We start from the raw sequence: 14,085 nt of genomic DNA on the forward strand, positions 1-14,085 counted from the left end.
GGTCTTCAATTCTATTCCATCAATCCACTTGCCTGTAACTACCATACAGTTTTTATCACTATTGCTCTGTAATACATCTTGAGGTCAGGGATGGTGATTCCCCCAGAAGTTGTTTTACTGTTGAGTTCTGTTATTGTTTTTGATATCCTGTTTGGGTTTGTTGTTGTTGTTGTTGTTGTTGTTGTTGGGTTTTGTTTTTTTTGGTTTTTTTTGCTATTGCAAATTGCTCTTTCTATGAAGAATTGAGTTGGAATTTTGGTGGGGATTGCATTGAATATGCAGATTGCTTTTGGCAAAATGGCCATCTTTACTATATTAATCCTACCAATCCATGAGCACGGAAGATCTTTCCATCTTCTGAGATCTTCTTCAATTTCTTTCTTCAGACCCTTGAAGTTCTTGTCATATGGATCTTTCACTTGATTGGTTAGAGTCTCACTAAGGTATTTATGTTATTGATGGGTATTGTGAAGTGTGTCGTATCCCTAATTTCTTTCTCAGCCTGTTCATCCTTTGAGTAGAGAAAGTCTAGTGATTTGTTTGAGTTAATTTTATATCCAGTCACTTTGCTGAAGTTGTTTTTCAGGCTTAGTATTCTCTGGTGGAATCTTTGGGGTCACTTAAGTATACTATCATATCATCTGCAAATAGTGATATTTTGACCTTTTCCTTTCCAATTTGTATTCCATTGACATCCTTTTGTTGTCTGATTGCTCTGGCTAGGACTTCAAATACTGTATTAAATAGGTAGGGAGAGAGTGGGCAGCCTTGTCTAGTCCCTGATTTTAATGGGATTGCTTCAAGTTTTTGTTCATTTAGTTTGATGTTGGCTACTGGTTTGATATATATCGCTTGTACTACATTGAGGTATGGGCCTTGAATTCCTGATCTTTCCAAGACTTTTAACAAGAAAGGTTGTTGAATTTTGTCAAGTGCTTTCTCAGCATCTAATGAGATGATCATGTGGTTTTTTTCTTTGAGTTTGTTTATATAGTGGATTACATTGGTGGATTTCTGTATATTGAATCATCGCTCCATCCCTGGGATGAAGCCTATGTGATCATGATGGATGATTGTTTTGATGTATTCTTGGATTCTCTTTGTGAGAACTTTATTGAGTAATTTGGTGTTGGTATTCATAAGGTAAATTGGTCTGAAGTTCTCTTCTTTTGTTGGGTCTTTGTGTGGTTTAGGTATAAACGTAGTTGTGGTTTCATAGAAGGAAGTGGATAGTGTTCCTTCTGTTTCTGTTTTGTGGAGTAGTTTGGACAGTATTGCTATTAGGTCTTCTTTGAAGGTCAGATCAAATTCTTCACTAAACCCATCTGGTCATGGGCTGTGTTTGGTTGGGTGACATTTAATAAATGCTTCGATTTCTTTAGGAGTTATGGAACTGTTTAGATGGTTATCTGATCCTGATTTAACTTTGCTACCTGGTATCTGTCTAGACCATTGTCCATTTCCTCCAGATTTTCCAGTTTTGTTGAGTACAGGCTTTTGTAGTAGGACCTGATGATATTTTTGAATTTCGTCAAGTTTTTGTTGTTATGTCACCCTTTTCATTTCTGATTTTGTTTATTTGGATACTTTCCCTGTGCCCTCTGGTTAGTCTGGATAAGTCTTGTTGATTTCCTCAAAGAATGAGCTCCTGATTTTCTTGATTCTTTGCATAGTTCTTTTTGTTTCTACTAGGTTGATTTCAGCCCTGAGTTTGATTATTTCCTGCCATCTACTCCTCTTGGGTGATTTTGCTTCTTTTTGTTCTAGAGCTTTTAAGTGTGCTGTGAAGCTACTAGTGTATGCTCTCTCTAGTTTCTTTATGGAGGAACTCAGAGCTATAAGTTTTCCTCTTAGCACTGCTTTCATTGTGTCCCATAAATTTGGGTATGTTGTGCCCTCATTTTCATTAAATTCTAAAACATCTTTAATATCTTTCTTTATTTCTTCCTTGACCAAGTTATCGAGTAGAGCATTGTTCAACTTCCATGTGTATGTGGGCTTTCTGTCATTTTTGTTGTTATTAAAGGCTGGCATTAGTCTATGGTGAACTGATAGGATGCATGGGATTATTTCAATCTTCTTGTATCTGTTGAGGCCCATTTTGAATTCTAATATATAGTCAATATTGGAGAAGGTACCACGAGGCGCTGAGAAGGTATATTCTTTTGTTTTAGGATGAAATGTACCATAGATAGCTGTTAAGTCAATTTGGTTCATAACGTCATTAGTTTTTCTGTGTCTCTATTTAGTTTCTGTTTCCATGATTTCTCCATTGCTGAGAGGGTGTGTTGAAGTCTCCCACTATACTGTGTGAAGTGCAACATGTACTTTGAGCTTTAGTAAGGTTTCTTTTATGAATGTTGGTGCCCTTGCATTTGGAGCATAGATATTCAGGATTGAGAGCTCATCATGGTGGATTGTTCCTTCGATGGATATGAAGTGTCCTTCCTTATATTTTTGGTAACTTTCTGTTGAAAGTCGATTTTATATGATATTAGAATGGCTACTCCAGCTTGTTTCTTTGGACCATTTGCTTGAAAAGTTGTTTTCCAGTCTTTTACTCTAAGGTAGTATCTGTCTTTGTCACTGAGGTGTGTTTCCTGTATGCAGCAAAATTCTGGGTCCTCTTCACATATCCAGTCAGCTTGTCTTAGTCTTTTTATTGGGGAATTGAGTCACCGATTTTAAGAGATATTAAGGAATAATGATCATTGTTTCCTATTATTTTTGTTGTTAGCGGTGGAATTATGTTTGTGGGGCTCTCTTCTTTTGGGTTTGTTGCAAAAAAGACTCCTTTCTTCCTTTTTCTAGGGTGTAGTTTCCCTCCTTGTGTTGGACTTTTCCATCTATTGTCCTTTGTAGGGCTGGATATGTGGAAAAAATATTGTGTAAATTTTGTTTTGTCATAGATTATCTTGGTTTCTCCATCTATGTTAACTAAGAGTTTTGCTGGATATAGTAGCCTGAGCTGGCATTTGTGTTCTCTTAGGGTCTGTATAACATCTGCCCAGGATCTTCTGGCTTTCATAGTCTCTGGTGAGAAGTCTGGTGTAATTATGATAGGTCTGCCTTTATATGTTACTTGACTTTTTTCCTTATTGCTTTCTTTGTTTTGTGCATTTGGTATTTTGACTTTTATGTGACAGGAGGAATTTCTTTTCTGGTCCAATATTTGGAGTTCTGTAGGCTTCCTGTATGTTAATGGGCATCTCTTTCTTTAGGTCAGGGAAGTTTTCTTCTATAGTTTTGTTGAAGATATTTACTGGCCCTTTAAGTTGGAAATCTTCACTCTCTTTTATACCTATTATCCTTAGGTTTGTTCTTCTCATTGTGTCCTGAATTCCCTGGATTTTTTGGTTAGGAGCTTTTTGAGTTTTACATTTTCTTTAATGGTTGTGTCAATGTTTCCTAGGGTATCTTCTGCCTGTGAGAGTCTCTCTTCTTTCTCTTGTATTCTGTAGGTGATGCTTGAGTCTATGACTCCTGATCTTTTTCCTAAGTTTCCTATCTCCAGGGTTGTCTCCCTTTGTGGTTTCTTTATTGTTTCTCTTTCCATTTTTAGATCCTGGATTGTTTTGTTCAATTCCTTCACCTGTTTGATTGTGTTTTCCTGTGATTCTTTAAGGGATTTTTGTGTTTCTTCTTTAAGGGCTTCTACTTGTTTACCTGTGTTGTCCTGTATTTCTTTATGGGAGTTATTTATGTTCTTCTTAAAGTCCTCAATCATCATCATGAGATGTGATTTTAAATCCAAATCTTGATTTTCCAGTATGTTGGGATATTCAGTATTTGCTTTGGTGGGAGAATTGGATTCTAATGATATTAAGTAGTCTTGGTTTCTGTTACTTGGTTCCTGGGCTCTCCTCTCATCATCAGGTTATCTGTGGTGCTATCTGGTCTTGCTGTCTCTGACAGTGCTTGACCCTCCTGCAAGCCTGTGTCCACACTCCTGGAGACCAGCTTTCTCCCAGCAGGATCTGGATATAGAGAGTTGTGTCACAGGGTCAGCTTTGGGCACAGGCAGAAACTGGAAGGATCATGTCCCAGACTGCTCCTAGGTTCCTGTGTCCTGATGGTTCCAGGTGGATTTCTCTTGGTCCAGGAATGTGAGCAGAAGTGATGGTCTTCCCTGTGCTCAGGATTGTCTGCTCTTTTGAAAGCTCAGTTCTCTCCTCCAGGGGATCTGGGTACAGAGAGCTGTGTCACAGGGTCAGCTCCTGGCATAGACCATCACTCCTCCAGAGACCTCACATGGCTACTTAGCTTTCTCTCTCCAAAGCATGGTGAACTTTCCTCTCCTTCTGTTTTTATGTTGAATGTTTCTTTAGTTGCTTTTCAGTCATTTCATATTTATTAGTTGAGAATTCTTTGTTTAGCTCTGTACACCATTTTTACAATAGGCTATTTGATTCTCTGTTCTCTAACTTGTTGACTTCTTTGCATATATTGGATACTAGTCCTCTATTGTAGGTAGGATTGGTAAAGATCTTTTCCCAATCTGTTGGTTGCCATTTTGTCCTAATGACAGTGTCCTTTGCCTTACAGAAGCTTTGCAATTTTATAAATTCCCATTTGTTGATTCTTAATCTTAGAACATAAACTATTGTTTATGTTCTGTTCAGGAAAATTTCCCCAGTGTCCATGTGTTCAAGGCTCTTCCTCACTTTTTCTTCTATTAGTTGGAGTGTACCTGGTTTTATGTGGAGGTCCTTGATCCACTTGGACTTGAGAGCTTTGTACAGGTTGTTAAAAATGGATCGATTTGCATTCTTCTACAGGCTGACTGCCAGTTAAATCAGCACCATTTGTTGAAAATGCTTTTTTTCCCACTGGATGGTTTTAGCTCCTCTGTCAAAGATCAAGTGACCATAGACCCATTTCTGGGTCTTCAATTCCATCTGGGTCTTCAACTCCATTGATCTACCTGCCATACAAGTTTTTATCACTATTGCTCTGTAATATAGCTTGAGGTCAGGGATGGGGATTCCCACAGAAGGTCTTTTATTATTGAGGATAGTTTTTTCTATGCTAGTTTTTTTGTTATTCCAAATGAATTTGAAAATTGTTCTGTCTAACTCTATGAAGAATTGAGCTGGAATTTTGATATGGATTACATCGAATATGTAGATTGCTTTCAGCAAGATGGCTATTTTTTCAATATTAATCCTGCCATTCCATGAGTGTGGGAGATCTTTCCATCTTCTGAGATCTTCAATTTCTTTCTTCTGAGACTTGAAGTTATGCTCAGTGTATAGCTCAGTGGTAGAGAATTTGACTGCAGATCAAGAGGTCCCTCATTCAAATTGGGTTGCTTCCATAGCCATGGCTGCCTTAGTCATAATAGCCAGAACATGGAAACAATCTAAATGACCCTCAATGAATGAATAATTTTTTTTAAAAAATGTGGTCCAGTCATACCATATAATATTACTGACCCATTAAAAAAGACACCATGAAACTTGCAGGTAACTAGATGGAAGTAGAAAAAAGTCATTCTAATGAGGTAGTCTAGACCCAGAAAGACAAATGTGGCATATATTCAAATGTGAATATTTCTGTGAGGTCAATGATAAGAAAGGTATAATCCATAGGCTCACAGAGGACAGGTATAGAGTTAAGGGCTAGGGGTGGGACCCTCTTACACAGGTTTCCTCTCTTACACAGGGAAATAAAATAGTTATGAATGGACTGGGGGGACTGAAAATGAAAAATCAATTGGGAAGGGTTCATTTCTGGGTCTTCAATTCTATTCCATTAATCTACCTGTCTGTCTCTGTACCAATACCATTTTGTTTTTATCACTATTGCTCTGTAGTATAGCATGGTGATTCCCCCAGAAGGTTTTATTGTTGAGATTGGTTTTTGATATCCTGGGTTTTTTACTATTCCAGATAAATTTGAGAATTGCTCTTTCTATCTCTGTGAAGAATTGAGTTGGAATTTTGATGGGAATTACATCGAATCTGAAGTACCAAAGATACTAACCAGTAGGGGCAAAGACTCTATGTAGGTATCAGATCCACTTCTCTGTGTTCAAGGAATGTATAGGTGTTCTCTTCAGCAATAGAGCCTCGCTGTCAGTTTGTGGAGAAGAACTCACAGGTTTGCCAACAGTCTGGGTGTTTTGGGTGTTCCCATGGGATGCCTTTGGCCAACAACTTAATTAGATGTGGCCTATTCCCAGTATTGAAAGCTTCATTTGTTAACAAATGATATTTAATTGGGGCTTTGTCTGTCTACCCTGTTGTTTGCCAGTTTCATTTTGATTGCCCATACATATGAAGTAGATATTCAGTGACATATATAAAGTTAAAGCTTACACACACACATGTACACACACACACACACACACACACACACACACCACACAGAGAGAGAGACAGAGACAGAGACAGAGAGACAGAGAGAGAGACAGAGACAGAGAGAGAGACTACTAGTTTCCATACTGCTCCTCCTTAAAAGATCCTTAATTTTAAGCTGTCTCTCTCTGTGTTCCTTCCACTTGTCCCCCTCTTCACTCACCCTCATTGAGCATTTAAGTGCTTCTCAGCCATTTGAGTTTCCTCTATTGAGAACTTTGTTTAGATTTGTATTCCATGTTTGAAATTTGGTTGTTTGGTTTTTTTATGTCTAGCTTTTTGAGTTCTTTATATATTTGAATATTAGCTCTCTAGTTGGTGAAAATCTTTTCCCAATCTGTGGGCTGCTGATTTTTCAAATGACTGTGCCATTGCCATGCAGAAACCTTTCAGTTTCATGAGGTTCCATTTGTTAATTAACTTTCTGCCTATGCTATCAGTGGTCTGTTCAGAAAGTCTTCTACTGCGTCAAGGAGTTAAAGGCTATTCCCCATTTTCTCTTCTATCATGTTCAGTGTATCTGGTTAGGGTTAAGGTCTTTGATCCATTTGGAGTTGAGTTTTGTGCAGGGTGATAAGTATAGGTCTATTTGCACTCTTCTAAATGCAGTTTTACCAGGATCATGTGTTGAAGATGCTGTCTTTTATTTCCCAGAGTGTATTTCTGGCTTATTTATAATAAAAAATTAGTTGTCCATAGCTGTGTAATTAAAGTCTGCATTTCCAATTAAATTCTATTGATCAAGGTGTCTGTTTTCACAACAATTCCATGTTGGTTTAATTACTATAGCTCTGTAGTATAATTTGGAATAGATGATGGTGATACCTCCATCAATTTAATTTTTTTTAATAAAGATTGTTTTAGATATCCTGGTGTGAGTGTGTGTGTGTGTGTGTGTGTGTGTGTGTGTGTGTGTGTGGTGTTTCCATATGAAACTGAAAATAGTTATTTCAAGATCTGTCAGAAATTGTATTAGAATTTTGATTGGGATTGTATTGAATCTTTAGGATTGATTTTGGTAGGATGGCTATCTTTACTATATTTATGATATTGATCTATGAGGATGGGAGATCATTCCATCTTCTGATATCTTCTCTAATTTCTGTGTGCAATGTCATAAAAATTTTATCATAAAATATTTTACTTGCTTTCTTTGAGTTATTCCAAGATATTTCATATTTTTGAGGCTATTAGGAAAGGTGCTATTTCCCTGATTTCTTTCTCAGTCGTTTGTGTATAGGAGGCCTACTAATTTTTGTGAATTTTGTACCTAGCTACTTTGATAAAAGTATTCATCAGCCATTAGTGCTCGCTGGTAGAATTTTTAGGATCACTTATGTATACTATCTTTTTAACATTAATATTTCATAAATCCCAGCGTGGGGATGCTGCCCAGCTCAATGTTTTATGTTCCCAAATAAAACACACACACACACACACACACACACACACACACACACACACACACCACAAACACAGAACTTATATTTTAATATGCCTTATATAGTATAATAGCTGGTTACCTGCCTGTCCATGTTGATAGAGTTTACCTCCCACTGATAATTCTGTGTTACTATTTACTAATTTCTGTGCTCCATCTTGGCTACTTGAAATTTCAATTAGTCATCCGCAAATATAACTACTTTAGCTAGCTTCATCCTTTTTAATTTGGGTTTTCTTGATAGTCTTCAGTTGTCTAATCCCTCTAGCTAAAACTTCAAAAACTATATAAGTAGGCATGGAGTATACAGTTTGTCTTATTCATGATTTTAGTGGAACTTCTTTCAATCTCTATTTAAGTTGATGTTGGCCATGGGCTTGCTATAGACTGCTTTTACTATGTTGATATTTGACCTTCATGTTCCTAGTCTCTCCAGTGCTTTTATCATGAAGGAACATTGGATTTTTCAAAGGTATCTTTTCTGTTTTTGTTTTTTATGTAACAAGATGACCAAATGATTCTATTTTTCATTTTGTTTATATGGTACATTATATATATTGATTTATGTATGTTGCATCATCCCTGCATCTCTGGGATGAAGCCTACTTGATCATGGTGTATAATCTTTTTCATGTGATATTGGATTTGGTTTGCAATTATTTTGTTGAGAATTTTTTCATCTATGATCATAAGGAAAAATAGCCTGTCATTCTTTCTGTGTTAAGTTTTAAGTAGGTTAGATATCAGGGTAACTGAACACATAAAACAAATTAAGCAATGTTTCTTGGGTTTATATTTTTTGGAATAATTTGAGGAGTATTGGTGTTAACTCTTCTTTGAATGTCTGGTATAATTCTTTTTTTCCCTCCATCTTTCGTTAATTGGGTATTTCTTATTTACATTTCAATTGTAATTCCCTTTCCCAGTTTCCAGGCGAACATCTCCCTAACCCCTCCCCCTCTGCTTCCATATGAGTATTCCCCTCCCCATCCTCCCTCCATTACCACCATCCCCCCAACAATCACATTCACTGGGGGTTCAATCTTGGCAGGAACAAGGGCTTCCCCTTCCACTGGTGCTCTTAATAGGTTATTCACTGCTACCTATGCAGTTGGAGCCCAGGGTTAGTCCATGTATAGTCTTTGGGTAGTGGCTTAGTCCCTGGAAACTCTGGTTGGTTGGCATTGTTGTTCATATGGGGTCTCAAGCCCCTTCAAGCTCTTTCAGTCCTTTCTCTGATTCCTTCAACGGGGGTCCCGTTCTCAGTTCAGTGGTTTGCTGTTGGCATTCGCCTATGTATTTGCCATATTCTGGCTATGACTCTCAGGAGAGATATTTCTCTGTTTCCTGTCAGCCTGCACTTCTTTGCTTCATCCATCTTATCTAGTTTGGTGGCTGTATATGTATGGGCCACATGTGGGGCAGGCTCTGAATGGGTGTTCCTTTAGCCTCAGTTCTAAACATTGCCACCCTATTCTCTTCCAAGGGTATTCTTGTTCCCCTTTTAAAAAAGAAGGAATGAAGCATTCGCATTATGGTCATCCTTCTCGAGTTTCATGTATTGTGTGTATTTAGGGTATTTCAAGCATTTGGGTTAATATCCAGTTATCAATGAGTGCATACCATGTGTGTTTTCCTGTGATTGGGTTACCTCACTCAGAATGATACTTTCCAGTTCCATCCATTTGCCTATGAATTTCATAAAGTCATTGTTCTTGATAGCTGAGTAGTATTTCATTGTGTAAATGTACCACATTTTCTGTATCCATTCCTCTGTTCAAGGGCATCTGGGTTCTTTCCAGCTTCAGGCTATTATAAATAAGGTTGCTATGAACATAGTGGAGCATGTGTCTTTCTTATACGATGGGGCATTTTTTGGGTATATGCCCAAAAGAGGTATAGCTGGGTTCTCAGGTAGTTCAATGTCCAATTTTCTGAGGAACCTCCAGACTGATTTCCAGAATGGTTGTACCAGTCTGCAATCCCACCAACAATGGAGGAGTGTTCCTCCTTCTCCACATCCTTGCCAGCATCTGCTGTCCCAGGAGTTTTTGATGTTAGCCATTCTGACTGGTATAAGGTAGAATCTCAGGGTTGTTTTGATTTGCATTTCCCTGATTACTAAAGATGCTGAACATTTCTTTAGGTACTTCTCAGCCATTTGGCATTCCTCAGCTGTGAATTCTTTGTTTAGCTCTGAACCCCATTTTTTAATAAGGTTATTTGTCTCCCTGCAGTCTAACTTCCTGAGTTCTTTGTATATTTTGGATATAAGCCCTCTATCTGTTGTAGGATTGGTAAAGATCTTTTCCCAATCTGTTGGTTGCTGTTTTATCCTAACAACAGTGTCCTTTGCCTTAGAGAAGCTTTGCAGTTTTATGAGATTCCATTTGTCGATTCTTGATCTTAGAGCATAAGCCATTGGTGTTCTGTTCAGGAAATTTTCTCCAGTGCTCATGTGTTCGAGATTCTTCCCCACTATTTCTTCTATTAGTTTGAGTGTATCTGGTGCGATGTGGAGGTCCTTGATCCACTTGGACTTAAGCTTTGTACACTGTGATAAGAATGGATCAATCTGCATTCTTCTACATGCTGAACTCCAGTTGAACCAGCACCATTTGCAGAAAAGGCTATATTTTTTCCATTGGATGGTTTTGGCTCCTTTGTAAAAAACAAGTGACCACAGGTGTGTGGGTTCATTTCTGGGTCTTCAATTCTATTCCACTGGCCTATCTGCCTGTCTCTGTACCAATACCATACAGTTTTTTTTTTTTATCACTATTGCTCTGTAATACTGCTTGAGTTCAGGGATAGTGGTTCCCCCGGATGTCCTTTTATTGTTGAGGATAGTTTTAGCTATCCTGGGTTTTTTGTTATCCCAGACAAATTTGCAAATTATTCTGTCTAACTCTCTGAAGAATTAGATTGGAGTTTTGATGGGTATTGCACTGAATCTGTAGATTGCTTTTGGTAAAATGGCCATTTTTACTATATTAATCCTGCTAATCCATGAGCATGGGAGATCTTTCCATCTTCTGAGATCTTCTTCAATTTCTTTGTTCAGATGCTGGAAGTCCTTACCATACAGATCTTTCACTTGCTTGCTTAAAGTCACACCAAGGTATTTTATATTATTTGGAACTATTATGAAAGGTGTCATTTCCTTAATTTCTTTCTCAGCTTGTTTCTCTTTTGTGTGAAGGCTACTGAATTATTAGGGTTAATTTTATACCCAGCCACTTTGCTCAAGGTGTTTATCAGGTTTAGTAGTTTTCTGGTGGAACTTTTGGGATCACTTAAGTATACAATCATATCGTCTGCAAATAGTGATATTTTGAATTCTTCCTTTCCAAACTGTATCCCTTTGATCTCCTTTTGTTGTCTGATTGCTCTGGCTAGGACTTCCAGAATTATATTGAATAAGTAGGGAGAGAGTGGGCAGCCTTGTCTAGTTCCTGATTTTAGTGGGATTGCTTCAAGTTTCTCTCTGTTTAGTTTAATATTAGCTACTGGTTTGCTGTATATGGCTTTTACTGTGTTTAGGTATGGGCCTTGAATTCCTGTTCTTTCCAGGACTTTTACCATGAAGGAGTGTTGAATTTTGTCAAATGCTTTCTCAGCATCTAGTGAAATGATCATGTGGTTTTTATCTTTCAGTTTGTTTATATAGTGGATTACATTGATGGTTTTCCGTATATTATACCATCCCTGCATCACTGAAATGAAGCCTACTTGATCATGGTGGATGATTGTTTTCATGTGCTCTTGGATTCAGTTTGCAAGAGTTTTATTGAGTATTTTTGCGTCGATATTCATAAAGGAAATTGGTCTGAAGTTCTCTTGTTGGGTCTTTGTGTGGTTTAGGTATAAGAGTAATTGTGGCTTCATAGAAGGAATTCGGTAGTGCTCCATCTGTTTCAATTTTGTGAAATAGTTTGGATAGTATTGGTATGAGGTCTTCTATGAAGGTCTGATAGAATTCTGCACTGAATCCATGTGGACCTGGGTTCTTTTTGGTTGGGAGACCTTTAATGACTGCTTCTATTTCCTTAGGAGTTATGGGGTTGTTTACCTGGTTTATCTCTTCCTGATTTGACTTCGGTACCTGGTATCTGTCTAGGAAGTTGTCCACTTCCTGCAGATTTTCAAGTTTTGATGAGTATAAGCTTTTGTGGTAGGATCTGATGATTTTTTGAATTTCCTCTGATTCTGTTGTTATGTCTCCCTTTTCATTTCTGATTCCTCTCTGAGTCCTCTGGGTAGTCTGGCTAAGGGTTTATCTATCTTGTCGATTTTCTCAAAGAACTAGCTTTTGGTTCTGTTGATTCTTTGTATAGACCTTTTTGTTTCTACTTGGTTGATTTCAGCCTGGAGTTTGATTATTTCCTGCCTTCTACTCTTCTTGGGTTTAATTGATTCTTTTTGTTCTAGTGCTTTGAGGTATACTGTCAAGCTACTGATATATGCTCTCTCCTGTTTCTTTCTGCAGTCACCCAGAGCTATGAGTTTTCCTCTTATAACAGCTTTCATTGTGTCCCATAAGTTTGGGTATGTTGTACCTTCATTTTCATTATGTTCTAAGACATCTTTTTTCTTCTTTCTTTATTTCTTCCTTGACCAGGTTATCAATGAGTAGAGCATTGTTCAAGTTCCATGTATATGTGGGCGTTCTTTCCTTATTTTTATTGAAGACCAGCTTTAGCCCATGGTCTGAGAGGATGCATGGGATTATTTCTCTCTTTCTGTATCTGTTGAGGCCTTTTATTATGACTGATTATATGGTCAATTTTGGAGAAAATACCAGGAGGTGGTGAGAAGAAGATATATCCTTTTGTTTTAGGATAGAACGTTCTATAAATATCTGTTAAGTCCATTTGGTTCATGACTTCTCTTCGTCTGCCTATGTCTCTGTTTAATTTCTGTTTCCATGATCTGTCCATTGATGAGAGTGGGGTGTTGAAATCTCCTATCTATTAGTATTGTGTGAGGTGCAATTTGTGCTTTGAGCATTAGTAAGATTTCTTTTATGTATGTAGGTAACCTTGTATCTGGAGCATAGATATTTAGGATTGAGAGTTCATTTTGATGGATTTCTTCTTTCATGAATATGACATGTCCTTCCTTATCTTTTTTAATGACTTTTGGTTGAAAATTGATTTTATTCGATATTAGAATGGCTACTCCAGCTTGCTTCTTCAGACCATTTGCTTGGAAAATTGTTTTCCAGTCTTTTACTCTGAGCTAGTGTCTGTCTTTGTCTCTGAGGTTTGTTTCCTGTAGGCAGCAAAATGCTGGGTCCTCATTGCATATCCAGTTTGTCAATCTGTCTTTTTATTAGGGAATTGATTCCACTGATGTTGAGAGATATTAAGGAATACTGATTTTTGCTTCCTGTTATATTTGTATTTGGATGTGAGATTACGTTTGTGTACTTTCCTTCTCTTTGCAAAACAATTAGTTTCTTACTTTTCCTAGGGTGTAACTTGCCTCCTTGTGTTGGACTTTACCATTTATTATCCTTTGTCGGGCTGGATTTGTAGAAAGATATTGTGTAAATATGGATTTGTCATGGAATATCTTGGTTTCTCCATTTATGTTAATAGAGAATTTTGCTGGATACAGTAACCTGGGCTGGCATTTATTTTCTCTTAGGGTCTGTGTGACATCTGTCCAGGATCTTCTGGCTTTCATAGTCTCTGGTGAGAAGTCTGGTGTAATTCTGATAGGTCTGCCTTTATATGTTACCTGACCTTTTCCCCTTATTGCTTTTAATATTTTTTCTTTGATTTGTGCATTTGGTGTTTTGACTATTATGTGACAGGAGGAGTTTCTGATCCAATCTCTTTGGAGTTCTGTAGGCTTCTTGTATGTTCATGGGCATCTCTTTCTTTAGGTTAGGGAAGTTTTCTTCTATGAGTTTGTTGAAGATATTTACTGGTCCTTTGAGTTGGGAGTCTTCACTCTTCTATACCTATTATCCTTAGGTTTGATCTTCTCATCGTGTCCTGGGTTTCCTGTATGTTTTGGGCCAGTAGCTTTTTCTGTTTTACATTATCTTTGACAGTTCTGTCGATGATTTCTATGGAATCTTCTGCTCCTGAGATTCTCTCTTCTATCTCTTGTATTCTGTTGGTGATGCTTGTATCTACAGCTCCTTGTCTCTCCCGTAGGTTTTCTATCTCCAGGGTTGTCTCCCTTTGTGCTTTCTTTATTGCTTCTATTTCCATTTTTAATTCATCACCTGTTTGACTGTGTTTTCGTGTAATTCTTTCAGAGATTTTTGCA

This window comes from Rattus rattus, chromosome 6, assembly GCF_011064425.1.
Source record: "Rattus rattus isolate New Zealand chromosome 6, Rrattus_CSIRO_v1, whole genome shotgun sequence".
NCBI lineage: Eukaryota > Metazoa > Chordata > Mammalia > Rodentia > Muridae > Rattus > Rattus rattus.